The 26,776-nt window shown below is 39.7% G+C and overlaps 1 protein-coding gene across 3 annotated transcripts in view; it reads right to left on the reverse strand.

Annotated features, from left to right (window-relative positions):
• NUMB (NUMB endocytic adaptor protein) overlaps positions 1–22,417 on the reverse strand; it is an 80,745-nt gene extending 58,328 nt beyond the window's left edge. Inside the window, exon 1 of one of the 3 annotated variants that reach the window (XM_058161958.1) lies at positions 22,315–22,417. The gene's annotated coding sequence lies outside the window, so the exon portion shown is untranslated. Of the gene's footprint in view, positions 1–4,115; positions 4,136–22,181 lie in introns of those variants that run through there. The other 2 variants (XM_058161957.1, XM_058161959.1) reach the window with 2 other exon arrangements.
• Positions 22,418–26,776: the final 4,359 nt, after the last annotated feature.

A 26,776-nucleotide genomic window follows, 5' to 3' on the forward strand; every position in this document is an offset into this window, starting at 1 on the left:
GTGACCATGGGGATGCTGCAATGGTTGTGTGGAAAACTGTCATAAATCACTTTTTAGTGCCGTTGTAACTTCAAACAGTCACTAACTGAACTGTGTTGTAAGTTGAGGAATACCTGTAACTGCCAGAGGAATATTTGCTTGCAAGAGCCATTTAAAGAGATATTGTAAGTTCCGAATTGACTCATATCTCAACCTTTATCAGAACCATATTTCAGCAGCAGCAAACCAATGGCTTTTTCTCCTGTAATTTATGACATCAATACATTTTTGTCAGAATGCTTTAAAAATCTATGATAAGAAATAGCATGTTGTAGATTAGATTAATGAATAGTTTCTACTGTTAGTTTTCAGTTCTACAAATAAATGCAGATTCTTTTCAATTTATAATATGACAGGCAATTTATGCTGGTATTTAAGTATTATTCTAAACATTTTATTATGCAAATAAATGGGCACAATCTTATTACAATGCTTACCCTAATACTAATAGTGGACTTATTATTTCTAAGTGTTTATCTTACCATCCAATGGGATATATAAAAATCATTTGAAGCATTAAAGCATCCTGCCCAAAGCCTCTCTAGTTCCAACTATCACTGGGCAGCAGTTTCACACAAATGATTTCATCACTTCCTATACCATCCTTCTAAATCAGGATTTAGAACTTCAGCAACTGTAAGATGTTTGGACTTTTAATTCCCAGAATTCACTAGAAGCATGCTTACTGGGGAATTCTGGGAGTTGAAGTCTACACTTCTTAAAATCGTTGAGATTGAGAAATGCTGTTCTATACAGTTCCATAGAACTACAATCTAACAAGTATGTCAAGTTTCCACAGATGCCATCTATTGAAAAAAGAGGAAAATGGAGGAGAAAGGAAAAAGAGAACTTATACTTTGGGAAATAAATGGATGATTGGCAACCTGAACAGGAGGAGATACTTGGCCCTGAAACATTTTGTATATTCACATTCCTAATCTTTAAAAATGGTTTGCTGAATCTAGTAAAGCATCTGTCTCCCAATTGGCCCTAAATGTATTTTTTGTCACTGTTAAATGCTAGAATTTTTGTTTTCCCACACAAATTTATTGTAAGTTATATCTAAGGTAGGGCAGGGCATTTGAAGCACAATATAAGAAGGCTGAATATCAAGCAACTAAAGGGTAAAGGTTGTAACTACCTTAGAACTTCCACATGAAGTGCACATGCAAGCACACACTAACACATTTAATAGTACAAAGTATCACTTTCTTTCTTTACAAAGTAAAGTGTAACTCAGTACTTACTGCTGGACTTCAAAATCCAAGATATGCTTCCTCCAATGAATACCTTTTAATATTGTACCAGAAATTATGAGATTTACATTCTCTAGGACATTTTTCATAATGACTACGTCAATGTATTCAGTCATGAATATAACTCATCTTTGCAAATGAAACTGAGTAGCACATAATCTCCTATACAAATCACCCAATTTATCGCCCTAACCTCTTGTGCCACTCAATCCACATTTGTAAAAGATAAGAGGGGTTGATGTCAGTAACTATGCTAGACAAGTCTGTATTTGAATAATACTTTGCCTCAGGCTGCCATCATGCTTTGCTTCATCTCAGTCCCAAAGAATGTAGCTGAAACCATGGATGAGAAACAGAGCCCTCCTGATGTATCTCTAGAAAAACTGCCTTCCCTCTTTTAAACTGCCTTTTGAAGGAGGAGCAGCACAAAGTTGCTGTTCTCAGGAACTAAGAAAACAAATCTTCATTACCTCCAAGACTATATTAAGTTCTTATTTTGAAGAGTAACTTTTCCCTTGTATTAGAGAAGAAATGCATTTACAAGACAGCCCCACAAAAATATGAATTGTTTCTGTTAAATATTTCATTATTTATTTGCCTCTCGCCTTTATTATTTTTACAAATAACCGATGGTGCCGAACCTATCTAACACAACTTCTTCCTCCTATTTTCCCCACAACAATCCTGTGAGGTGAGTTGGGCTGGCTCAAGTTTGCCTGGATGACTTTCATGGCTAAGGAGAGACCAGAACTCATAGTCTCCTGGTTTCTAACCTGGTGACTTAACAATTAATTTTGTTAAAAAATATTAATCTGTCCTTTTCTCTTTTTTGTTTACATAAGAGATGAACTTTTAGATATTACTGGATTGAAATTCTCAGCTGCCCATACCCCTGGTCATGATGGATAGGGCTGCCATCACTTGACATCTGGTGACTCATAGGTCAATCATCTCTGATTTATAGGAGTGTTGTGGCTCCAGCCCCCCCCCCAGCCTGGCCCCCTGCCAGAGACTGACTCAGAGAGTGAGGGGGAAGGGCCAGCTTCTCTGGCTCAGCTCCAGGAGCCAGAGGCAGGCCAGGTGGAGGAATAACGAGGCCTCTGTCTCCTGTATCTCCCACCGCCCAGGCAATGCTCCCAGACCCAGCTGTGGACAATCAGTCCTGGTTAGATCCCAGGTTTCGTAGACAAGAGAGGTGGGAACAACAGAAGAAGGGGTGGAGCAGGCCTGAGTCACAGAGCCACACCCCACAGGGTATAAAAGCAGGAGGGGCTGCTATACTACTTCGTGACGAACTGACTGGAGAACACTTGAGCTGAACTATCTGACTGAGCATTTGGCCTGAATTGCTGTTTGCTCCTGACTTCCTGGTTGCTCCAGTAACAAGCTCTGCGATGCCAGCATCAAGGAGATAAGAAAACCTTGGCAGACGAACGCTGGTTTGCTGCCAGAGCTGGTAGTTGCCGTGGACTACATTGCTGGCTAATTGAGTCAGTTCGCGTGCCTCCCGGACTGAGGTGGGGGACAGAACAAGGATGTAGTAATATAGGATGTAGAAATAATGTGCGTTCCGTGCGCCTTTGGGTCATGCTGGCCACATGACCATGGAGACGTCTTCGGACAGCGCTGGCTCTTCGGCTTTGAAATGGAGATGAGCACTGCCCCCTAGAGTCGGCAATGACTAGCATTGGGAACCTTTACCTTTACCTAATATTATGATATCCATATATTAATCTGTTAAATATTGGTTGAAGGCCCATATCAATTATATACTTTGCCCTGAAACAGAAAATAATATTTATACATAAATATTTATTCTGATTAATTCTTATTACATACTGATATATTTTAATGTGTTCACAGAGTTACATTTTGGCCTAATTAAAGGAAGAGCTACAGTTTCCCTCAGGTTCAGGTTTCCTCCTGGCAACTTTTTATGGACATATGTAACTTTTTTGGCAGTAACACAGAAGCAGTTTGTCACCACTTTCTTTCCAGGTTCTTTTCACTTCCCCTGTCAGGCTATCAATTTGGTACAATAGAAGCTCTGGTCATAAATGCTTCTGACCACAACCAAATCGGGTTCTGACCAAAAAATTCATATATATATATTTTTCACAGCCGATTTCCCCTTTTGCACCATTTTTTTTGTAAGCGGCAAGTTTCCAAAATTAGGTTCGGGTCACAACCAAATCAGGTTGCAACCAAAGTTATGGAACAAATTATGGTCATAATACATACAGAGTATGTTCTACTGTACTTTGTTGGTCCTGAATTAATTGAAGAATTTATTTTCCTAATTTTTTTTGTTGCTATGCCAGAAATTTTGGTTTTAAGAGGATTATTAGTCAATAGAAATAAAAAGCAAAATTTGGTGTCCTTTGCTGAAGTCAGAATATTCTACCCATAAATTCTTCCATCTCACAGTACAGGTAGTCCTTGACTTACAACAGTTCATTTAGTGATAATTCAAAGTTACAACAGCACTGAAAAAAGTGACATGACTATTTTTTGCACTTATGACCTTTGTAGCAGCCCCATGATCATGTGATCAAAGTTCAGGCGCTTGGCAACTGGTTCATACTAACAACAGTTGCTGTGTCCCAAGGTCATATGATCCCCTTTTGCGACCTTCTGAATAGCAAAGTAAATGGGGAAACCAGATTCACTTAACAACCGTGGTACTAACTTATCAACTGCAGTGATTCACTTAACAACTGTGGCAAAAAATGTCATAAAATGGGGCAAAACTCACTTAACAAATGTCTCACTTAACAACAGAAGTTTTGGGCTCAATTGTGGTTGTAAGTCGAGGATTACCTGTAATTATCAGTAGGAGTTGAGCACTGTATCTGGCAGAAAAGGAGGAAGAAAGTTCCTTGCAGCTGCTCTTTTGGCTGATCTAAAGAACCAGATTGACCTTCTTGCTATGAGGTTGACTTTTTTTCTTTTCAGGCACCGTCATTAAGCAGTTTCTTTCTGAAATTCACAGATGATACTACAGCTTTGATAAGAAGTTTTTCATGGCAATTTTTACCCCTAAGAATTTAGACGGATCCAACCTTTATTCTAATTTACTTCCTTCCCCATCTTTTTATTAACAAAAAATCAAAAAGGCTCGTACAGTCATATGTAACATCCCTGTGCTAGTTCGCGGCACTTTGCTATCTTGTCCGAAGGCGGTGGGGGAGGGCGATGTTCCAGGTTCAGAGGGCTTTTCGATCTGTACGGTAAGTGGGAGGGGCAGATATGGCGGGGAGGCCGACGAGAGTTGGGAGCACGTGTTTGATGTCTAAATGCGATCGCGTGCTCCGGCCCCCAGCCCCCACCCGTTCCTCAGGTGGCCATGATCCTCAGAGCTTGGACCTTCGGCTGATGTTGTGTAATGCCCGGTCCGTGGTTAACAAGGCCCCCCTGATCTGCGATCTTATTCAGGCGGGGTCCGCGGACCTTATGGGCATTACGGAGACCTGGTTGGGCCCAGAGGGGGGGGTTCCCCTCGTTGAGATGTGTCCTCCAGGTTTCCGAGCATTTCATCAGCCGAGGGCCCAAGGTAGGGGTGGGGGGGTGGCGGTTGTCATTAAGGAAGATCTAGAGCCGAGGAGGCCACTGTTCCTCAGATTGCGGGCTGTGAATCCCTCTATGTGCGGTGGGGCCATAGGAGCCAGTTGGGCTTGTTGGTCGCGTACCTGGCTCCTTGCTGCGTGACCACAGCCCTGCCAGAGCTGTTGGAGGTGCTTGCCGCTGTGGCGGTTGAGACCCCCAGACTTATAGTTATGGGGGACTTCAACCTGCCGTCAGTTGGCTTGTCATCAACGGCAGCTCGGGAGTTTGAGGCTTCCATGACGGCCTTAGACCTGACTCGAGTAAATGATGGCCCTACGCACATGGGGGGAGGCACGCTGGACTTGATTTATATCTCTGGTCAGTGGTTAAATGATCTGGTACTAGATGATTTAGTAACAGAACCAATGTCATGGTCCGATCATTTTCTCCTTCGCCTTGACTTCCGAACCGCCATTCACCATCGCGGGAGGCGGAACCTATCGTTGGTTCCGTCCCAGGCGCCTGATGGACCCTGAGAGGTTCCTGGCGGAGCTTGGGCCTTTCCTGAGGATCTGGCCCACGGCACGACTGAGGAACTCGTCGCGGCCTGGGAACAGGCGCGGCGGGGCCTTGGACCGTGTCGTGCCTTTGCGGCCTCTGACCCGGCGTAGGTCTCGTCTGGCCCCTTGGTTCTCCGAGGGGCTGAGGAGATGAAGCGCGGCGAAGGCGCCTAGAGAGCACCTGGAGGTCCAGTCGCTCCGAGCTGATCGGACACTAGTTAGGTCCTATACTAGGACCTACCTAGTGGCAATGGGGAGGCGGCGTATCTCGCCTCCACCCTCATTGCGTCGGCAGATAACCGCCCGGCCGCCCTGTTTGGGTGACCGCTCCCTCCTTCATCAGGAGGTGCGGGATGACCCTTGCAGGGGCGTGCCGAGGAGTTTAGTGGTTATCTATACGATAAAATCGCTCAGCTCCAGGCGATCTGGACCGAATTTGGGATGATCAAGCGGGGAGAGGAGGCACGTCTTGTTGAGTCTGTTTGGGATCAGTTTGATCCTGTGGCTCCGAGGGCGTGGACAGGTTATTGGGAGGCTCCATGCCACGACATGTTTACTGGACCCGTGCCCTTCCTGGCTGGTACTGGCTACTCAGGAGGTGACACGAGGCTGGCTCAGAGGATTATCAATGCTTCTTTGTTGGAGGAGTTTTCCCGCCGCCTTGAAAGAGGCGGTGGTGAGACCCTCCTTAAGAAAGCCTTCTCTGGACCCAGCTATTTTAAGTAACTATCGTCCGATCTCAATCTTCGCTTTGTTGCGAAGGTTGTAGAAAGTGCTGTGGCTCGACAGCTACCCCAGTACCTGGATGAAGATGTCTATCTGGACCCGTTCCAGTCCGGTTTCCGACCGGATACAGCACAGAGGCGGCTTTGGTCGCATTGGTGGATGATCTCTGGAGGGCCAGGGACAGGGGTTATTCCTCTGCTCTGGTCCTGTTAGACCTCTCAGCGGCTTTTGATATCATCGACCATGGTATCCTGCTGCGCCGGTTGGAGGGATTGGGAGTGGGAGGCACCGTATATCGGTGGTTCTCCTCCTATCTCTCCGACGGTCAGAGTGTTGACGGGGGCAGAGGTGGGCCGAGGGGCCTCACTTGTGGGGTCCCGCGAGTCGATCCTCTCGCCCTGCTGTTCAACATCTATATGAACCGCTGGGTGAGATCATCAGTGGCTTTGGGGTGAGATACCAGCAGTGCGCTGGCGACACCCAGCTGTACTTTTCCACCCGGGCCACCCCAATGAAGCTGTTGAAGTGCTGTCCCGGTGTTTGGAGGCCGTCGGGTCTGGATGGGGAGAAACAGGCTCAAGCTTAATCCCTCCAAGGCGGAGTGGCTGTGGATGCGGCATCCCGATTCAGCCAGCTGCAACCGCTGCTGGCTGTTGAAAGCAGTTATTGGCCCCAAAGGATAGGGTGCGCAACTTGGGTGTCCTCCTGGATGACCGGCTGTCGTTTGAAGATCATTTGACGGCCGTCTCCAGGAGGGCCTTCCACCAGGTTCGCCTGGTTCGGCAGTTGCGCCCCTTCCTTGATCGGGATGCCTTATGCACGGTCACTCATGCGCTCGTTACCTCTCGCTTGGATTATTGTAATGCTCTCTACATGGGGCTCCCCTTGAAGTGCGTCCGGAGGCTTCAGTTAGTCAGAGCGCGGCGCGGGTGATAGAGCGAGCCGCCCGCAGCCCCCATGTAACACCCCTCCTGCGCAGGCTGCACTGGCTACCTGTGGCCTCTCGGGTGCACTTTAAGGTGTTAGTCACGACCTTTAAGGCGCTCCATGGCTTAGGACCTGGGTACTTACGGGACCGCCTACTGCTACCACATGCCTCCCACCGACCCGTGCGCTCTCACAGAGGGACTCCTCAGGGTGCCATCCGCCAAACAATGTCGGCTGGTGGCCCCAGGGACGGGCCTTCTCTGTGGGGCCCCACACTCTGGAGCGAACTCCCCGGGCTTCGCCAGATATCTGACCTTCGGACATTCCGTCGCGAACTGAAAACATATCTTTTTATTCGCGCGGGGCTGGCTTGAATGAAATTTTAAACTTAAATTTTTAGCAATTTTAATGGGGTTATTGGTTTTATGGTAAATTTCTTAAATTTTTCAGGCTCATTTAATAAGTTTTTAACTGATTTTAATTTTGTATATTGTATATTGTTCTTTGTTGGTTTTATTCTGCCTGTACACCGCCCTGAGTCCTTCGGGAGAAGGGCGGTATAAAAATCAAATAAATAAAATAAATAAAATAAAATAAATTGCGACTAGACTAGACTAGACTAGACTAGACTAGACTAGACTAGACTAGAATATGTTCTATTCTTTATATGTTTTATTTGCCTGTAAACCGCCCTGAGTCCCCAGGGAGATAGGGCGGTATATAAATATGATAAATAAATAAATAAATAAATAAATAAATAAATAAATAAATAAATAAATAAATAAATAAATAAATAAATAAATAATAGAATAGAATAGAATAGAATAGAATAGAATAGGATAGAATTTTTTATTGGCCAAGTATGATTGGACACACAAGGAATTTGTCTTGGTGCATATGCTCTCAGTGTACATAAAAGATACATTCGTCAGAAATCATAAGGTACAACACTTAATGATAGTCATAGGAAACAAATAAGTAAGTAAATCTTAAGGATACCAGCAACAAGGTTACATTTGTTTTACAAGATTTTATCTGAAGGCATGCCTCTCTTTTTCTTCAAATTGGAATTTTGAAGAAATTTGGAAATTTTCTCTACAGCTTTCAGCTTAGAATACAGTTCTGAGGTCATGGTTGTCCCAAGGGTGCTTTTCAAAGGGCAATTGAACTTTCCTGATTTTTCATTGAAAGTGTTTCATTTCTCATCCAAGAACTGAAGAAGTTTCTTGGATGAGAAGCGAAACATTTTCAAGGGAAAAAAAACCCAAAAAAGTCCAGCTGCCTTTTGAAAAGCACCTTTGGGATTATTCCTTATACTATCAGTTAATGCCACTGCAACAATTTTTCTAATTCTGCAGACATCAAGAAGTGGCATATAATTCTTATTTCATCATTTTAGCCATTGTTTATCCACTGCAGAATGAAGGCCTGTTCTGCATGTTTGTGACCAATATGGTCCTGAGCTTTCTTTTGCCAATTGGGCAAAAACTTAGTTTTTGTTGGGCAAAAACAACAATACTTGCTGATGTTGTCGATCCATCTTGTTTTAGGTCTCTTTCGTGGATGCTTTTTGTCAAGTGGGATCCATTCTATGTCTGCCTTGGTCCACCTGACATCAGTTCTTCTTGCTATGTGACCAGCCCATTTCCATTTCTATTCTATTACTCTCTTGATGGTATCTTACACTTTTGTCTTCTAATCCAGGTCTTTCTATTGACAGCGGAGGGAACGTCTATCTTATCTTGTAATGCCGAGCATGTATCTTTCCATGGCTCTTTGTGCCACTGTTAGCTTTTGTAGTGATTGTGAGATTAGTGTCCATGTTTCACAGGCATGTGTTAAAACAGGTATCACACACTGATCAAAAATTCTTTCTCTTCAGACATATGGGGAGGTTGTTCTTGAAATTTTTGTTTTAAAAAAATCTTGAATTAATTTTCAATTCTTATTTATGTAGGGGAAATGTGTTTACACTGTTGTGGGGAAAGAAAAATATGCACAGCATATTGTTTGGATGAACCAAAAAACTGTCCTTCAGGTTAAGGAATAGGAAGCCAGAAAGCTGGCCTTTTTACAAGGAATTTTAACAAGCAGCAATGTTGTTTTGTATTACACCAGAAGTAAATCTAAAATAACAAAATTTACAAGGGTGCTTGCTTCTAAGGAAAATGTATTTTTTTTCAAAACAATGATTTTAGATATGTTGTATGTATTACTAAGAACTCATTAATACTTACATTTCAATGTGCTATATCATTTCTCTCTTCACCACCCAATCCTCTCAGGTTAAATGAACTTTGGAAACCAAGAATAAGTCAAACAAAAATTAACTATGTAAAAGATAAAAGGTCCAAAGGACAAAGTCCCAGAATTTCTATGAACTGCTATCAACAAAATTGTATAACTAATCTCTGCCAGGAAAAAACAAACTTCTACTTTATTGTTACATAATACTGTAACAATTTAGAAATCTGTATTTTATTAATATTGTACAGACTAGCAAGGAAGAGGGCCTGTTATTTGCCACACATCTCTTCTCATCCAGATAGTGATATAATCACATTTTATTTAAAGAGATTAGATTTTGAAGAGTTTTTCATTCCTTACTTTGATGCGAATAAATTTTACCAACTCTTAAAAAAAAATTACTTTGCAAACAAACAAAATTATGAGAATATACATGACAACTAAGATAAAAGATTAAAAACTTTGCAAAATGAAAAACTGAATATCAAAATTATCACTGAAAGAAATAAATTTAAATAACTTTCTGGAAACAGTTTTCTCCTTAGAAATAAATATTTTCATGGCAACATCTGACTTCCCCTTAAAATATGAGCTTGTGCTTCATGTATACTTACGCAAGTGTCATAGATATGTTCATTCTTATTGCAAAATATCGGTGCCAAAAAGGTTGGATTGGACAAATGACCGAATACAAATAAAATTTCTCCTAATATGTCTCACCCAAAAGTGTCCAATATTTCACTATGTTCTAAACATATTTTCAATACTAAAGTTTTATGATGCTAAATCCTATGCCTATTATTATAGCCTGCATTAAATATTCTTTGTACAGATATACGAAAGCATGTAGGACATTTACATTGCAGCAAGCAGATGGAAATGGCCTAATTAAGAAATAGTGTAGCAAGCTGTTCTCCCATTTATGGTTATAAATTAACATGGTTTATAATATAAAGAAGTATATAAGAAGCATTTATCACTAGAGTTAAATAGCTTTGGACAGCTAACAATAAAAATATAAGCTATCTATTATAATAATAATATAATGGGATTTATTTATATTATGAATAAAAACTAACTGCAGAGCAGAAATAAATGGTTAGTTAAAATAAACAAAATTACAAAGTGGACATATTTTAAATCTAGGCAATTCTAACTCTAAAATATACCACTATAGCAAAAAGAGCTTTGCAATTAAAAAAGGAGACAAACTAGACCAATTAAATGTTCACACAATATTTAATGAATTAAATCAAATAAAATTAAACAATATACAAAATGACAAACCCTAACATTAGTTTCAGGGTTGTTATACTGTCTCTCTATGCATGCAAATTCCTGGCAACTAGCATGCGGGCAATCTCATAACCCATGAGACAGACAGAAAAATCAGAAAGTGGAATAAAGATGATTGGAAAAAAACACTATAATTTGTTTTTTCCCATGTTGCATTTAAGACAATGGGTAAATAATTCATGATGAAATTTCTTGTAAAAAACACTGTGAAATCCTATGTCTTAAACTTGGGAAAAGATCAATACATTGGGTTATCAAGGAGATTGGTTCAGAAAATTGAGAGTCGTGATCTAGTCAATCAAAGGAGTGCCAAAAAAGTAACTCTGCCTTTTTGCTCTGAGGAGCTCTTCTTAAAATGTGTCTCTTTTGGGCTCAGACTGAGTCAAAATAGGACATAGTCACAAAGTTTAAAAAGTATCTGGGCAGACAGGCGGAGTTAACTCGTTCTTTGGATTCTCTGCTCAGCACACTGGAGAAAAGGCAGGATTCATGACTGAACCCTGGGGAATACCTACAGTAAGGGAGGACCTACAATGAAGCAGAATTGTTAATGGAAACAAAAAAACCCAAAAAGACAAAATTACTCAAAGAAGGAGAAAGCTGTACCAGTGACACTCAGAGACTACAGCCAGAACAAAAGTATCTGAAGGTTTACGAGTGTCAACATGGGTGTTAAGAGCACCAACACTAATATCAGGTGCTATGCTTTGGCTATTAGAATATTATTTAGCACTTAAGGCAGAGCTGTCTCAGTGGAATGACCAGATGAAAATCCTAATTGACGGTGATCACAGACATGACCAGAAATATAGATCATTAATTGAGAGATAACAACTCTCTAGAAAAAAAGGAAGGAGGGACATACTGTAAATGGCTAGAACAGTTGAAAGGATCAAGGGAATTTTTTTCCTTAAAGAAAATCATAAAAGCAAACATTAAAAAGTAGATGATGTTTCATGTTTAATGTACTGTAGATGTTTTACTTAATTTTTTTTATAATGGAAGCAGCCAACAGCACTAGGATTGCAGAGGAATATAAATATGTTTAAGTAAATAAAAGGGTCAGAAAACCTGGCAATAGTAACAAACAGTTCACAAGGCTACTTAAAATAAAGAAGAATAGAGCAAAGGAAAAAATAAATACAGGAAAGACAAAAAGAAATCTAATAGGCAGGTAGTACAGAACTAAGATCTAATAGCATAGTTTTATTGCCAATTTCTTTTTTGTGCGTTCAAATACTCAATTTTTCTGGGATTTTGTTTAGTTTATAAAGAGAACTTAAATTTATGTTTTTACTGAGTTTTATACTAGGACCAACTTTTTCTTCATAAATAGGAAAGTCATTATAAGTTTCCATTTTGAGAGTTTAAAGGTAGTGTGCTTTATAAGTAGACCTTTTAAAAAGAATTTTCTATTATATATTTCCCAATAAGACATTCTGTTTTTAATAGAATTATAATCACTAACAGCTAATGGAACTTTTAAAAAAAAATTGAATACAAATAGTCCTTGAATTACAACAGTTCATATAGTGACTGTTCAAAGTTTCAACAGCACTGGAAAAAATGACTTAGAAGCGTTTTCACACCACCATTGCAACATCCCCAGTGTCATGTGATCAAAATTTAGCTTGGCAACTGACTCAAATTTATGACGGTTGCAGTGTCCTGGAGTCATATGATCACCTTTTTTAAGCAAAATAAGTGAGGAAGCTAGATTCACTTAACAACCATGTTACTAATTTAACAACTGAGTGATTCACTTAACAACTGTGGCAAGAAAGATTGTAAAATGGAGTAAAATTCACTTAAGAACTATCTCACTTAGCAAGAGAAATTTGGGACTGAATTGTGATCGTAAGTCAATGACTACTTGTAGTTCTAGTAAGCATTCATGTATAAATCTTGGATATTCCTTAACGAGAATGTTAAGTCTATTACAATAGTTCTTACAGAATACTAGTTTTGAACTATTTTTTATGGCAAATGTCTTGTTAAGATGCAGAGGTTAAGATGTATGTTAATACACAATATGTACCTCCTAATTAGTGAGGTACAGACAACAATATATGGATTTCCAAGGGAATCTCTAGATTAGACAGCCCAGTTTACACAGAATAGTGTAAATGAGCTTGGGATAAAATTGGTGGGCTTTGATTGCCCTTTTGCCTACTGGCCAAATTGTTTCAAACTGATTGTCACTGTTTTAATCTTTGGCAGATAAGGCTGCATATGGCTACAAGAAGTCTTCTCTAATTTATTAAAAGGTTATTACAAGGAAGTCTCACTTGATCAAAGCCATGATGGAAGATAGAGATCACCATTTTGGGCCTTCATAGTGATGACAGTGACATATGGAACAATTGGAATGAGAGAAGTAAATGTTAAACAGGATGATTTATGAATGAAATTAATAAAGAAAAATAGAGACATTTCTCTGAATCCAAGGAAATTGGAAGGATGTACTGTATCTGGATGAAGGCAGTCAGAACCTGCCTTTAATAAATGCAGGCAGGGGTGTGAAAGTGAAAGTTCCATTATGAAGGGAAAGGCTAGAATGTATATCAAAATATAACTGATACCATTAAATTGCTTTGAGCATATACAGTATAACAGCAGGAATCCATCAGTTGGTAATATATGTTATATGCTACAGTAAATGGTAAATGAAAGAACTAGATATGAGTATTAAGAAAAAATGGTCCACACTCTGAATGATTATGATCTGGAGAAAATAATCTGCTAAAAAACAAAAGAGAACAACAATACCACGCACACACACATTTTCACAGAGCAAGCCATAGAAACGTGTGGGGTTAACACTAATAGGAATTTATTTATGATTTATATAGTTATTCATATCATTAATGAGACTGTAGGTATCTAACAAAAGTTCAAACTATAAATTATACGTATTTTCATTCAATATGGGCTCAATTATTCTCCCAATTCTATATCCAGGTAAGCCAGCAAGTCTTCAAAGCTTTCAAAAGGATAAGCAAAGCTGAGGCCAATCTACCCTCAAGCGTTATGGAATTTCAGAGCTATGGAAAAGGCACAGTTTTTTTCATGGGTCCCACATAATGACAATCCCTAACAGTTAGGCCTTGGAGCATCAATACTGGCACAGAAAATCCAATTTGATAGAATAAAAGCTGGTGTGGAAATGGGTGAAAAGGTTAACAATAAGTACTAATGTAATAATGCAGATAGAAAGGTAATATATAATATACATGTGGAGTTTGTATAGTGGTTAAGGCACCAGTACAGAAATGAGAAGACTGTGAGTTCTAGTCCCATCTTAGGCACAAAGCCAGCTGGGTGGCCTTTGGCTGTCATTTTTTCTCAGCCCTAGGATGGTATACTATTACCAAAAAATGTTGCCAAGAAAACTCCAGGGACTTGTCCTGGCAATCTTCAGGAGTCAAGATTGACTTGAAGTCACAAAGCTATAGCTGTAATATACAGTATGGGATGATGTTGCAAGAAATTAATGTTTGTGAAACAAAATGCAAATGAATATAAATAACAGCAAACTTTTGTCACTTTCCAATATGGAACTGTGAAATGTACGCATAAGGAAAAACAGAAAAGTTGGATGAACTAGGAATGGGGTATTTAAGAAGTGTGCAGCAAAGCATGAACATGTAGGTAAAAATGAATGAGTAATGAATGAATATGAATCGAATAAAGAAAGTGTGTGTACAGTACAAAAGAATACTGATGCGTTTTGTCACAGAAGGAATAAGCGCTTGATCTCACAAGAATTATATGAAGAAAGAGTCAATAGGTCAAAATGAAGGGAAAGAAACTTTTGGTTGGATGGAGTCAATGAAACCCTAAAAATCAGACAAGCAACACATCAAGCGAAATATACCATAGATATGGAGGATAGAATATTTTTCATACAGGGGTGTTGCTATAAACTAGATTCAGCAGTATTTCCTTTTATTTTATATCTTAATTTCTTTGGCTTACAGTTTCTTACTCCTTTTCTGTACTTCAGATACCCTGAAAGGAATAGCTGATGGATTTATATGCATGAGTGTGTATATGTGTTACTTCTTAAGACACAACATAATTAATTTATTAAAATACTAAAATTTTCAGTGCCAATGTTTTTCCTAAAATTTTAACAATGCATTGAAAGTGCATGCTATTCAGCTGCCAAGTTTTTACAATAATTTCTAAGTAGAGATTTCAATAAATGTAATAAATACAATACATTAATTCAATATAGCGGATTCCTCATAAATATTTCAGTTCAGCTATTTTTGGTTCCCAGAAATTTTTGAATATTTATACAATACACAAACTAAATAAAACATGAACTATATGTTAATGCATCCCATATCAAAAAGCAAGTCAGAAAAAAATTCTATTGCTCCTTCCTATTCCATCAAGCATTTTATTATATCAGAAATGAAACAAAATTTCAAATTTCTATACACATGGGAAATTATTTTATTGTCTTTCATTAAGCAATTCCTTAATGCTACATCAGTTAAGGTTGTATTCCTACACATGCATTTTTGGTAGTTAAGCTTTATTAAACTCAGTGGAATTTACATCTGAACAAATATGCACAGGATCATTTTATAAGCCTATCTGTTCTTCAAAAGGCATATATATCAATTGTCACTATGAAGCATGTAGTAACATATTGCCAGGCAAAAGTCCTATCAAAAATACAAAATAGTGAACATGCAATTGTTCCATCAGGAAAAGCTTTCCACACAGAATTTTACAAAGCTAAAGGCTCAGGGAAACAAATTAAGGCTAAACTATTTGGAGATAAAGGACAGAATTAATTGTTTCTGGGAATGTGGCAGCCTGCAAAGACAGAATTACCAGAAAGACAGTACTAGTCCAAAGCATACCAAACATATTTGCAGAAAGAAAACGACCAAATGATTTTTCATAGAACTTTGTTTAACTCTTTCCAAGAAAACACATACAACAAGAACCCAGGGATATCTCAGTAAGTTCTTGGCTGGCAAAGTTTAGGTTCAACATATTTGCTAAAGTCATAAGAACCATTTATTTAGAAGTATAGGAATTATTTATTCATCCTTATTTCATCCACAACTATGCAGTTTGATCCATCCAAACAATAAAAATGATGTCCCAATAGGAAAGCAGAAATCTTGTCTAGGACTTCTTTTTGCCATAAAATACAAATTTCATTCATGTGTAGTCTTAACTAAATAGAAATTAAAAGCATATTACTAAAATCTTAGATCACTTTCTTCTTGTTGAATAGGAGAGACTCCTTATTCACTGAGCAAGATCCTCTCTTCTAAAATCCAAGTTACCACTCACCCCTATTCCTAGCTTTGATTGAGTCCCTGCAGACTCACCATAATTCCTAAGGAAAGTGAGAACCTCATCTCCATTGATTTTTTTTTTTTTTGCATTTATATCCCGCCCTTCTCCGAAGACTCAGGGCGGCTTACACTATGTTAGCAATAGTCTTCATCCTATTTGTATATTTATATACAAAGTCAACTTATTGCCCCCAACAATCTGGGTCCTCATTTTACCTACCTTATAAAGGATGGAAGGCTGAGTCAACCTTGGGCCTGGTGGGACTAGAACCTACAGTAATTGCAGGCAGCTGTGTTAATAACAGACTGTCTTACCAGTCTGAGCCACAGAGGCCCAAAGACATCAAAAAAACTGCCCTCCAAAAAAATGATTAGGAAAGTCCATATCCAAGGAACAATTTCCTTAAAATGGTGAACTCTTCCATAGCAGCCAAATGAAACTGCTCTCTACTTATTTTTAAAGTGAACAAAAAAAGCAATAGCAATTGTGTAAATGATGTAATGTTGCCTCATGAATGCACGGATGCTCAAAAGTACCACAATATGGATGCCAGCATTTTCACACAGAGAATATTTATTCTTAAATGAGTTTGTTTTAAATATATTTTTATTAAAGAACTTTAACAAGATGAAATAATGCAAATGTTTAGAAAATAAAGAAATTAAAGATTCATGAATAAGAAAATAGAAATGGAAAAGAAAAATACAATTACAAAGAAGTAGCTTCAATCTTTCTGACAGCAATTATAAATGGTTTTTTTTTCTATTTTTAACGTACACAACCACTAACATGCCTTTCTTTTTTACCCACCACAAGAAATGAATTACAAGTTTAATGCCTGCATAATATACTAAGATCTATCCATAGGGCAATTATACTACTTAAAGAATTCAAGTTTTGTTGGACTTCTGCAAAATCCACACCATTTTGTCATCCTTATATTACAGCTACACTGACACATGCCTGGATCTCTGAGTCATATCTCTGTCATATCTCTGAGACTATTATTCACACAATTTACACCAGGGGTATCCAACTCTGGTAACTAACTTCAACATGGACCAACTCCCAGAATTCCTCATGGCAGGACTGGGGAATTGTGGGAATTCTCAAAATTGCTACGGTTGGATAGTCCTGATTTCTTCCTTGCTTTTTGACAAAAGCCCACAAAGTAATATTGTTTCAATGAGTTTCACAAATGCTAAATTGGCTCCTTAAAAAGGAAACTTACAGGCCAAAGATTAGTTATCACTAAAACTTTTTCTGATTTAATACTACTGACATGTTAGTTCAGTAGCCACACTTAATTCAAAACTATAAACCAGGGCTTCCCTAATTTTTTTTCTTCATTACTTAAAACTGCTTATTAGAAACTCCTTTTTACCTAATGTAGGTAAAATAGTTAAAGTCAATTTAGATGTCCTTATTGTGATTGAGTAATGGTTTCAACTGTCATGCTCAGAGAAAAACCACTTTTACTAATTTGGGGTAATTTACCCAGGTTTAGGAAGCACTGCTATAAATTGTAGCCACCTGATTCCACAATTACATCAACGTTACAATAATCTCTGACACTTACTCATCTTGCAATACTTTGGCCTCTCTCATGCTTTATGTCATCTCTTCTCAGTTGGGGGAAATGAAACAAGACAGAATAGTTTAGCACTGAAAATGTTGCAACACATTAATGTCAACAAAGGCAACAGTTTTTCTCTTTAATGGTGTCTTGATATCAATACATGTACCATTATTTCTGAACTTGGATTCTTATTTAACAAAGTATATTAAGAGTTTGAGGTTGCCAGGATTATATCATATTGTATTATAATGACATCTTACCTTTTCCTGCCTCAAGGCAGCTGACATAGTCTCCCTTTATTCCATAATCTCTAAAATAAGTTGTAAGAATGACTTGTCTAAGTCATCCATTCAAACCATGGTAAAATGGAGATTCACATTGAGCTACTTCAATTCCAGTGTAACATATCAACCACTATACCACTTCTTCACTATTGTATTTGGTTTACTGTTGTGGGGGATATGGGTTTTTTCCTTACATAATACATTGTTGAAATGTTCTGCATTAAAGATGGAATATCATTAGAACAAGCATCAAATCATAACAGGGTCCATAAAGATGTATGCCTCAGATCCATATTTCTGCACTATGACAGAACTGAAAAGAACTAGATCTTTTAGCTTAGTCTATAGAAATAAAAACGATTTACAATTTGATAGTGATGGGGATTTAAAGTGGTTCCCCCAGATCCATGTTCTTGTGCTATCACATTTTTCAAACAGACCAGATCCAAGATTTAACAAATATTTATAGCTTGCATAAGACAACTATACCTGTTCTGCTAATTGAGTCACTTACTGCACCCTCTTCTTTTACCTTTATCCTACTTGTCCATCAGTTTGCTTTAAATCTCTCTCTTCTGGCCCTTATGGTTTGCTGCTCCCAAAACATGCTTCTTTGCTGCACGGAGACTACTGTTCTGTGTCCACAGACAATCTGGAAAGCCCTTCAATAAAGACTGCTAAAGGACAGGATTTACTGGACATCTCTAAGAGTCTTTCTAAAAGGACCCAGGAAAAGGCACTATATTACTTTAAATCTGCTGGCTGGTTAACACTGAAGATGCTGAAGTGACAAATAGCTTCTCTCTTTTAGGATCAGCCATTAACCGTAAAGAAACAACTACACAAGAAATACACTACAGATTAGCACTTAGTAGAGCAGCCATGAAGGTATTGGAATACACATCCAGATGCTGTGAAGTGTCTATACGTACAAAGTTCAGAACAGTGCAAGCAATGATATTCCCTGCATCTCTCTGTGGAAGTAAAAGCTGGACTTTGAAGAAGCAGGATAGGAAGAGTATTGGCACTTTTGAGCAATGGTGTTTGAAAAGGCTCTTGAGTAGAAAACAAAAGAATCATGGAACAAATCCAGAGTTCTTACTTGAAGTACAAACGAACAGGCTTAAATTATAATAATTTGGTCATATTATGTGAGGATTTAGCTCTCCTGAGAAATACATAATGCTGGCAGAAGTGGAAGAGAAGAGAAGATGACCAACAAGGTGATGGACTTGGTTTCAGTGGGAATGGATGCATAGTTGGAAGTCCTCAAGGACCAAGGTTAGGGACAAGATCATCATGGACAAGTCTAAATGATCTTTAAGAGTCCACCTTGATGATACAAAATCTATCTACCGGCCTACCACTGCATGTAGCATGCAAAGTTAAAAACATACCCATTCGCCCAACTGCTCTTTACACTACGGTATTTCTCTCAGCCAAAATAAGATAACAAAAATCTTTTCTCATCATGATGGTGATGATACAATGACCTGCTCTTGCTGCCATCTGCACTTCAGATTACTGTTTTCTTTGGCCATACAAGCCCAAATCATTGGAAGTGAGAAAAAAAGACATTAGCAATATGGCTTTTTATACTATACTTTTACAATACCAAGCCATTAAGAAAAGAATTTAAAGGGAAAGGGAAACAAAGCTGAGTGAGGAATATTCTTGCCACCATTCTTTTCCTTATTTCCAGTACTTTTGACCCTCCATTTCTAATGTACACACTGGGGATTGCATCCAGAGATATTGAGGATGAAAAATAAGTGTGTTCATTATAGTCCCTTATCCAGTGTTTTCCTTTATGCTAGGCAAGAAAAAGATTTTGGAGCAGAGGCAAGGAAAGATACCAATGGAAGCAAACACAGCCCCTTCTACATCGGATGTAGCACCCACTTTTTATTTATCTAAATCCAATATTTTTATGAATAAATATTTGGATTGCTCAGAAATACTTTTACTAGTCCAGAATTGGCAATTGCCTATTCGAAACTAATCTAGAACCAAGAACATTTTCCAAGTGGCTCTGGATTTAATTAAAATATTTTCAGTACTTCCAATCTTAGAGCTCCTAAGTACAAAGTTGAGCAATTCCATGTAAAACTTTAGAGACAGCACTTTTGACAGATTGATATATGTACCAGCAATTTAGCAAAATGTTTAGTTTCTTCAACCATTTTTCTTTAGATTAAATGAAACATAGGACTGTGAAATAAATTACGCCATCTAACAGCTCTCAAGTCTTAGATGTATTAAGTGGTGTACCATAATTCATCTATCTAGGCTAATCACTTGTCTGACAATCTGTGATGACTAAAAACCATGAGCTAGAAGAAAAAATGCTGCTTTATAATATTTCAAACTTAATTTAAAATCTTATTTGTGTGTTTGGCTTTTAGCACTAATGTTCCAGACAACAATGTTTGAGCATAACATAGAACATAGATCATCTAAGGTTGAGTTAATTCAGTAAATAAACATGTAGGAAGATGCAAGGCATCACAGTAAGATTTATTTTCCTTATCACCATGTACTTTTCACCAAAGAGTATAATAAATGTTTGATTGAAAACAGCTCTTTTAGTGTAAAAAGGTTCGTTATCCTACGTTAAAACTCTCCTGTAGACGTTTTTTTTGCATACTGTATCTTAGAACAATGGTTTAACTCTTCCTCCACATGTATACAGAAAGCTTAGTAAGAAACATTACAATCTGAAGGAATGAACAATTTTATGTTTATAATGTGTTGATCATGATGTCATTCAGTGTTTCCTTAAGGGCTGGCCAAGTGAAAAAATAAGAGTTCAACAATCCAGTGGAAAAATGATAATCATCATTGCTGTTTTTCTGTGTCAGGCATAAAATAGCAGATATCATGATAGGTTTTTGTAAGGCTTTTGACAAGAATTAAGAGAAGGCAAAATTATGCTTCTTCATTATCTTTTGAGGCAGATAGTAACTACAAACAAATGGTACTATTGTACAACTGTATAAACACTGCTTCCTCTTCTGTGCTCAAGACTACGTATACACAGTGTGGGAACTTCGAAATGTTTAAGATAATTTCCAACACACTGAAACAAGGCAGCAAATCACTGCAAATGCATTACACTGAAAAACTGAATGAAGAAGCAAGGAAGAGAGAGGGGCTCAGAAAGCATGACAATCCACACAAAAAAGCAGAACATAGTCTACTTTTTTACAGCTTTATAAAACATTAATGTACAAGTTACATAAATCTTTTGGATTAAGGAGGTCTGGATAAAAACTGCTGTAAGAGAAGGAAATAATGGTTTTTCACAAAGTGAGCACTCTCCCAGATATGAAAATGTAAATTCATTTAATCCCTTTGAGGGGGGAAAATGAACTTTCACGTCTTCTACTCTTGTAGCTAACCAAAGTGACAAGGATTTGTTATTGCCACTAACTGAGAAAATGGGTAACATCGCACATAAAATCCAGTACCTATTAGGAAGCTTGCCTTATTTTTGTAGGTTTTTCTTTTCAATCCTTTATCTAGAAAATGTGCATTTTTTCCTTAAAGAGTGATCCCATGGTTGAAATCAACACCTGTTTCACAGATGTTTCGAAGTTTAACCCTCACTGACTTGACCCCACAACACACCAAATCTGTTTCTTAGGAAACCCAGAAGGAGTAAAAACAAGAAATTAGGTGCAATTAGCTTATCAGCGCTTTCCTTTTTGGACTCCAGTCCCAGCGCCTCCTTTGGCCGGCGAAGTGAGGGTTCAGCAAAAGGCTCCCCACAAACAAGAAATACAGCGCAGCCCAGAGAGGAAGCCAACCGGCAGCATTCCTCCCGAAAACCCAACCAGCCCAAGCCGAGGCCTAAACCGAGAAGGCAGGGCAGCCACGGACGCTCCCACAACCCCCCTGAGGGGTGACAATTCCTGGCCCCGAGGACGGTCACGCCGCCCGGCTCCGAGGGATGCTGCGGCTTGCTCTCTCCTCGGTGCGACCCCTCGCCTTCTCCGGCTTCCCGCGCCCCTTCCCTTCCCCTTCCTCGCCCAGGACGCCTCGCCGCCCGCTTCCCTGGACTGCTCTACCGCCGCCTCGCCCAGGAGCCAGCCCGCCGTTTAACCCCTTTGGCTTCCTCCAGCGGAGGAGAAAAGCCTCTGCCTCCCGAGCCCCCGGCACCCCCCCCACCCCGGTCTCTCCGGCGCTCTAGCCTGCCTCAAGGGGGCCTTGCCCCCCCCCCGTCTTCTCCACCCCCCGCCCGGAGACATTCCTGGCTTGCCCCTTCCTCCTTTCCTGCCCGCCCGCCCAGCTCTCGCTCTCCCCGCCGCTCCTTCCCTCCGGAGCCTCACCACGGCGCTTCGGGGGCAAAAAGCCCAAACCCGAGCCCACCCCGCGGCTCCATACCCCGCACCTTTCGGGCCTTTCGGGCGCAGGTCTCCCGCTCTCTCCGCCGAAGGGACGAACCTCGCGCCGGGTCTTCGGAAGCCCCTTCCCTCCGCCGAGCCCCACCCAGTCAGTTTCCCGGGCCGGCCGCTCAGTCTCACCTGCTACCGCCGCCGCCTCCTCCTCCTCCTCCTCCCTTCAGCTTCTGCTAAGCCGCCAAGCCGCGCTGTCTCCCTCTCCCTAACAACAGCTCCCACCTCCTCAACTACTCTCTTCTTTCCCCCCCACCCCGCCAGTTCGAGCTTCCCGACGCATTCGCTGACTCCGGCAAGAACTGCTCGAAATAATTGGCGAACATTTACGCCTGTCAAAACCTCGCTCCACCTTTTCGTTTCCTAAGCATTTGGGTTTCCACTATGGTTTTGCTGCCCCCACTACTTCGCCTACACCTTTGTTTTATTGGTTCAGGCTATTGGAAGTGGCGGCTACAATAGGTCAGAGAAGGTGCCATCATGGGTGATATCTCCGCCTCCCAATTCCGGAACCACTATAAGTGCCTCGCTCTGGTTGTTTGGTTGCACAGTACGGAGGGATGTGGTCGGCAGAGTGGCGTTCTAATACCTGCTCTTAGTATTCCTTCCCTCCCCCCCTCCCCTCCCGCTTACCCAGGAAGGGAAGGAGAAATTCCTATTTGTCCATAAGCACCAAACCACGCGTTGGAGACGAAAACAACGCATCCAGAGCATTTCTAGTAGCCAGTTGACACTTCGGTATTGGTAGGCAGAAAGGGGGAAAAAATCGTAGAAAAAAATCCCTGCTTCTTCCCCTCGTATTTTCCTTAAAAGTGGTCCTTGAAACCTATCAAAAGACTGTCTTTCTCTGTTCTTTTTTTCCATTCACATAAACCTACAGAAGTCATAATCTTACACATTTCCTCTGATGGCTGGATTTTGAGCAAACCCCCCCCCCCGAAATTAATGTCATTTTTCTATTTTATTCACAGATACCTTTATATTGGAAATGACAATGTCTTTAAAAGATCAGGCAATTAGTTTTAATTTATTCACAAAAATAAATTAAATCTCACCATGTTTGTAATTTTGGTTCTCTCTCCTCCCCCCCCCCCAAGATTTTGATAATTTGGTATTGCAAATTTATTTGGTGCTGTAAAAAAGATTCTGCTTTTTAATGCTTATTTATTATCATAGCTTTATCAATATTCCCCTAATTCTATTTATTTAGAGCAAACTACAAACTTCCATGGACCCATAACCCGTAGTGCTAAAAATTACGGTATGCACAATGTTGTATATGTCTACATCAAATGTGTATTTAAAACTGTGACCAAAAACATATGAATTCCAGAGCTTTTGTATTTTAGAAGGGGCTATGGCAAAATTTTGTATGCATTGTCTTTTTGTTCACATAATGGTAATGGTACCTTATTTAGCTACTTTTTCCCCACTTACTTTGGAAATCCCTCTGGAGGACTGGCTGAAGAATGTGGTGAAAAGATTACATTTTCATTAGATTTACAGTTGCCTGAAGGTAACAATCACTTCTGATATTGTAACTGATTGTAACCAGTTTCAGCACTATGTGTTGAAAACCTCTTGGTGTAGAATGCTTAATACGACTAAGCCTTAAATGTTCAAAATGATTCTGTCATACAGTGTATAATTTTGGTGCACATGTTAGAGCAGGAGTGTCAAACTTGATTTCATTGAGGGCTGCATCAGGGTTGTGTTTGACCTCGGGGAGGGGGGGGCATGACCAGGATTGACATGGCTAGCTTGATATCACTCATGTTGGGGGCGCTTGTGGTGGCCCAAGCACTCTGCCAGCAAAAACAGGCTCCCGAGCTCCATTTTCAGGTGCAATGGCCTCCTGCAACCCTCTGCCAGTGAAACGGAGCTCTGGAGCGCTACCCATGGCCCACACTAGTACCATTTTCACCAGCAGACGAACCGCAGGCCTCTTTCACTGTTTCCAGGCAGCCCTGTGGGCTGGATTTAAGCACCCCCTGGGCCGGATCTGGCCCCTGGGCCTTGAGTTTGACACCCCTGTGTTAAAAGTAGATATAATGTAATCTAAATATAATGTAGTGTAAATCCTTGCTTTCTAAAATGACAGAAATATATTATAGGGTAAAATTTTTGTTAAAACCAATGTTCTAGTCTTAAAAAAATAGGGAAAATTAATGTAGAAAGAGCAAATAATAAGGTAAACAAAGAGAAGGGCAAAAAGACACACATAGTTTTCACCACTAGGGCTTTAAACTCAATATTATTTTTCAAATACTAAAAATGGAAAGCAGTCTGTGTTTAGTTTTGTTTTTACAAGTAACTCATTTTTTTTGTTCAGTTGGACTCCAACTGGTTTGGTCCAATCATGATGATGGAGGTGCAGTGATGCTTGGTTAAGAGTATGGGAGAATTTAACCCTGTAATTTCTGAAGAAATAGACAGGATCCTTAGGATTGCTAACTCAGCCACTTCTTTGTTACATTCTTGCCCCTTCTGACTTGTAAAGGCTGTTTGGGCTGTTTGGCATTCAATTGGATAGGTGCTGGCCTCTTTGAGAAAGGATGTATTTCCACCAGCCTTGAAGGAGGTAATAATATGACCCCTATCCAAGAAGCCATCATAGGACCTAACTATCCTTGAATATTTTCATCCAGGCTCCAGCCTTCATTTTTTAACAAATATTAAGAAGATAGTCAGATTGCAGTTACAGAGGAGCCAGGGAAAATGCATTATCTGGACCCTTTTCAATCACGTTTTAGGTCTAAACATAGTATTGAGATGGCTTTGGTTGCATTGGTCAATGACCTATGGTGAAGTTAAGTTGTGTTGCTACCATAATGACTTTCAAAATCATCAACCATTCTTTTGGATTGGCTACAGGCAATTTTGTAGTGGTTCTCCTTCTTCGTGACCAATTCCAGTCAGCGTTATTTGGAGAGAGAAGTTGAACCTGAAACTCCTAATCTGTAGGTTGTCCCAAGGGTGACACTCTCTCTTATCCTGTTCAATGTCTACCTGAGGCTGTTTGGGGAGGTAGTTGGTCAGTTTGGGGTCAGCTAGCACCAGTACCAGACAAGAAGCAACACCAGAAGTATTACTTCTAAATATACCTAAGGTTACATTAATAGAATGTTCCAAGTCAGAAAATATATAAGTTATCCTTCCCTCCTTTCCTTTACAGACCAAAAAACTAGGGAGCATCCCGTGTACTTCTGTGGGTTCAGGTGTCACTTGTCTGACTATTCTCTAGACCATGGTTCTTCAACTATTACAACTGATGAAACTCAGTTACATCTTGACACTTGTTCAACCAAGCAATGCTGTCAAGATCTTCCCCAGTACCTGGAAGCAATTGGGGTCTGGAAGGAGAGAAATAGCTCAGGATCAGCCCTAGCAAGACTGACTGGCTTTGGATAATTGATCGTCCTGGTGTTGAGAACTTCCATCTTTGATCCTGAACAGCATGGCACAACCTCACTCAAAACTGGTGCATAATCAGGAGTCTTCCTGGACTTTCAGCTCATAATCAGAGAGCAATTGGCATCAGTGGCCAGGAAGACCTTTGCATAGATGCAGCTTGTGTGCCAGGTGAACCCATTCCTGGATCAGGAGACCTCTCATTATTTTTCAAGCCTTGATATCCTCATGGATGGGCTATTGCAATGTACTGTTCATGGGGCTATCCTTGAAAATCACTCAGAAGCTACAGCAGAATACAGAATGCAGCAGCATAGGGAGTTATAATCAAGTCCTGCTCTGCCAGTATTTATCTATCTATCTATCTATCTATCTATCTATCTATCTATCTATCTATCTATCTATCTATCTATCTATCTATCTATCTGACTTGTATGCCATCCATCTCTCTGGTTTAGTACTATGCTCTGCTATGCAAACTGCTTGATTATCAGTTAGCTGTCAAGTGCAATTCAATGTGTTAATTATTCCCCATAAAACATATATGGCATAAGATCTAGCTACCCTACCCCCTCATTTATACTCATTTGAATTACACAGTTCAAGTGAGCATTCAGTTTTGAACGTACAGTGCTTCATAATAATGGTAGCAAGGAAATAATGCCTCTATGACTAATATATTAAATGAGAGTTCTTTAGTGCTGTTGGTTTTTCTGCACTTCCGGTCCTGAAGAACATATAAATTTAATTCTGCAATATGAAAGTCTTCTACTGATTTTGACTCATGCATCTGCTGTGAGTCTAACTCATCCCTTCCCCTTTGATGCTGCCCAATGGGGTAGGATTATAATTCCCACATTTCCCAATCTGCACAAACATACTGCCTAGGAATCATGGGAATTAGGAGCAAAAAGTTATCTGAAGGGCACCATGAGGGGGAAAGCAGAAATTTTCTGGCTTCCAAGATCATATTCTGATTTCCATATCAAACTATTGTTCCCTCTGAAGATTTTTGAAAACTGCAAATACTACCTTTGACATTGTGAACTGGAACTCAGCAATATATGATCACATCCATTTTGCTAAAATTATTGGCTTCCAAATTAATTCAGTTTAAATCACTAAGTGTTCAAAACTCTTAAGGGTAGTATTTCTGAAGGGTTCCCACTTGTTGCCATCT

Source organism: Ahaetulla prasina, chromosome 1, assembly GCF_028640845.1.
Source record: "Ahaetulla prasina isolate Xishuangbanna chromosome 1, ASM2864084v1, whole genome shotgun sequence".
Lineage (NCBI taxonomy): Eukaryota > Metazoa > Chordata > Lepidosauria > Squamata > Colubridae > Ahaetulla > Ahaetulla prasina.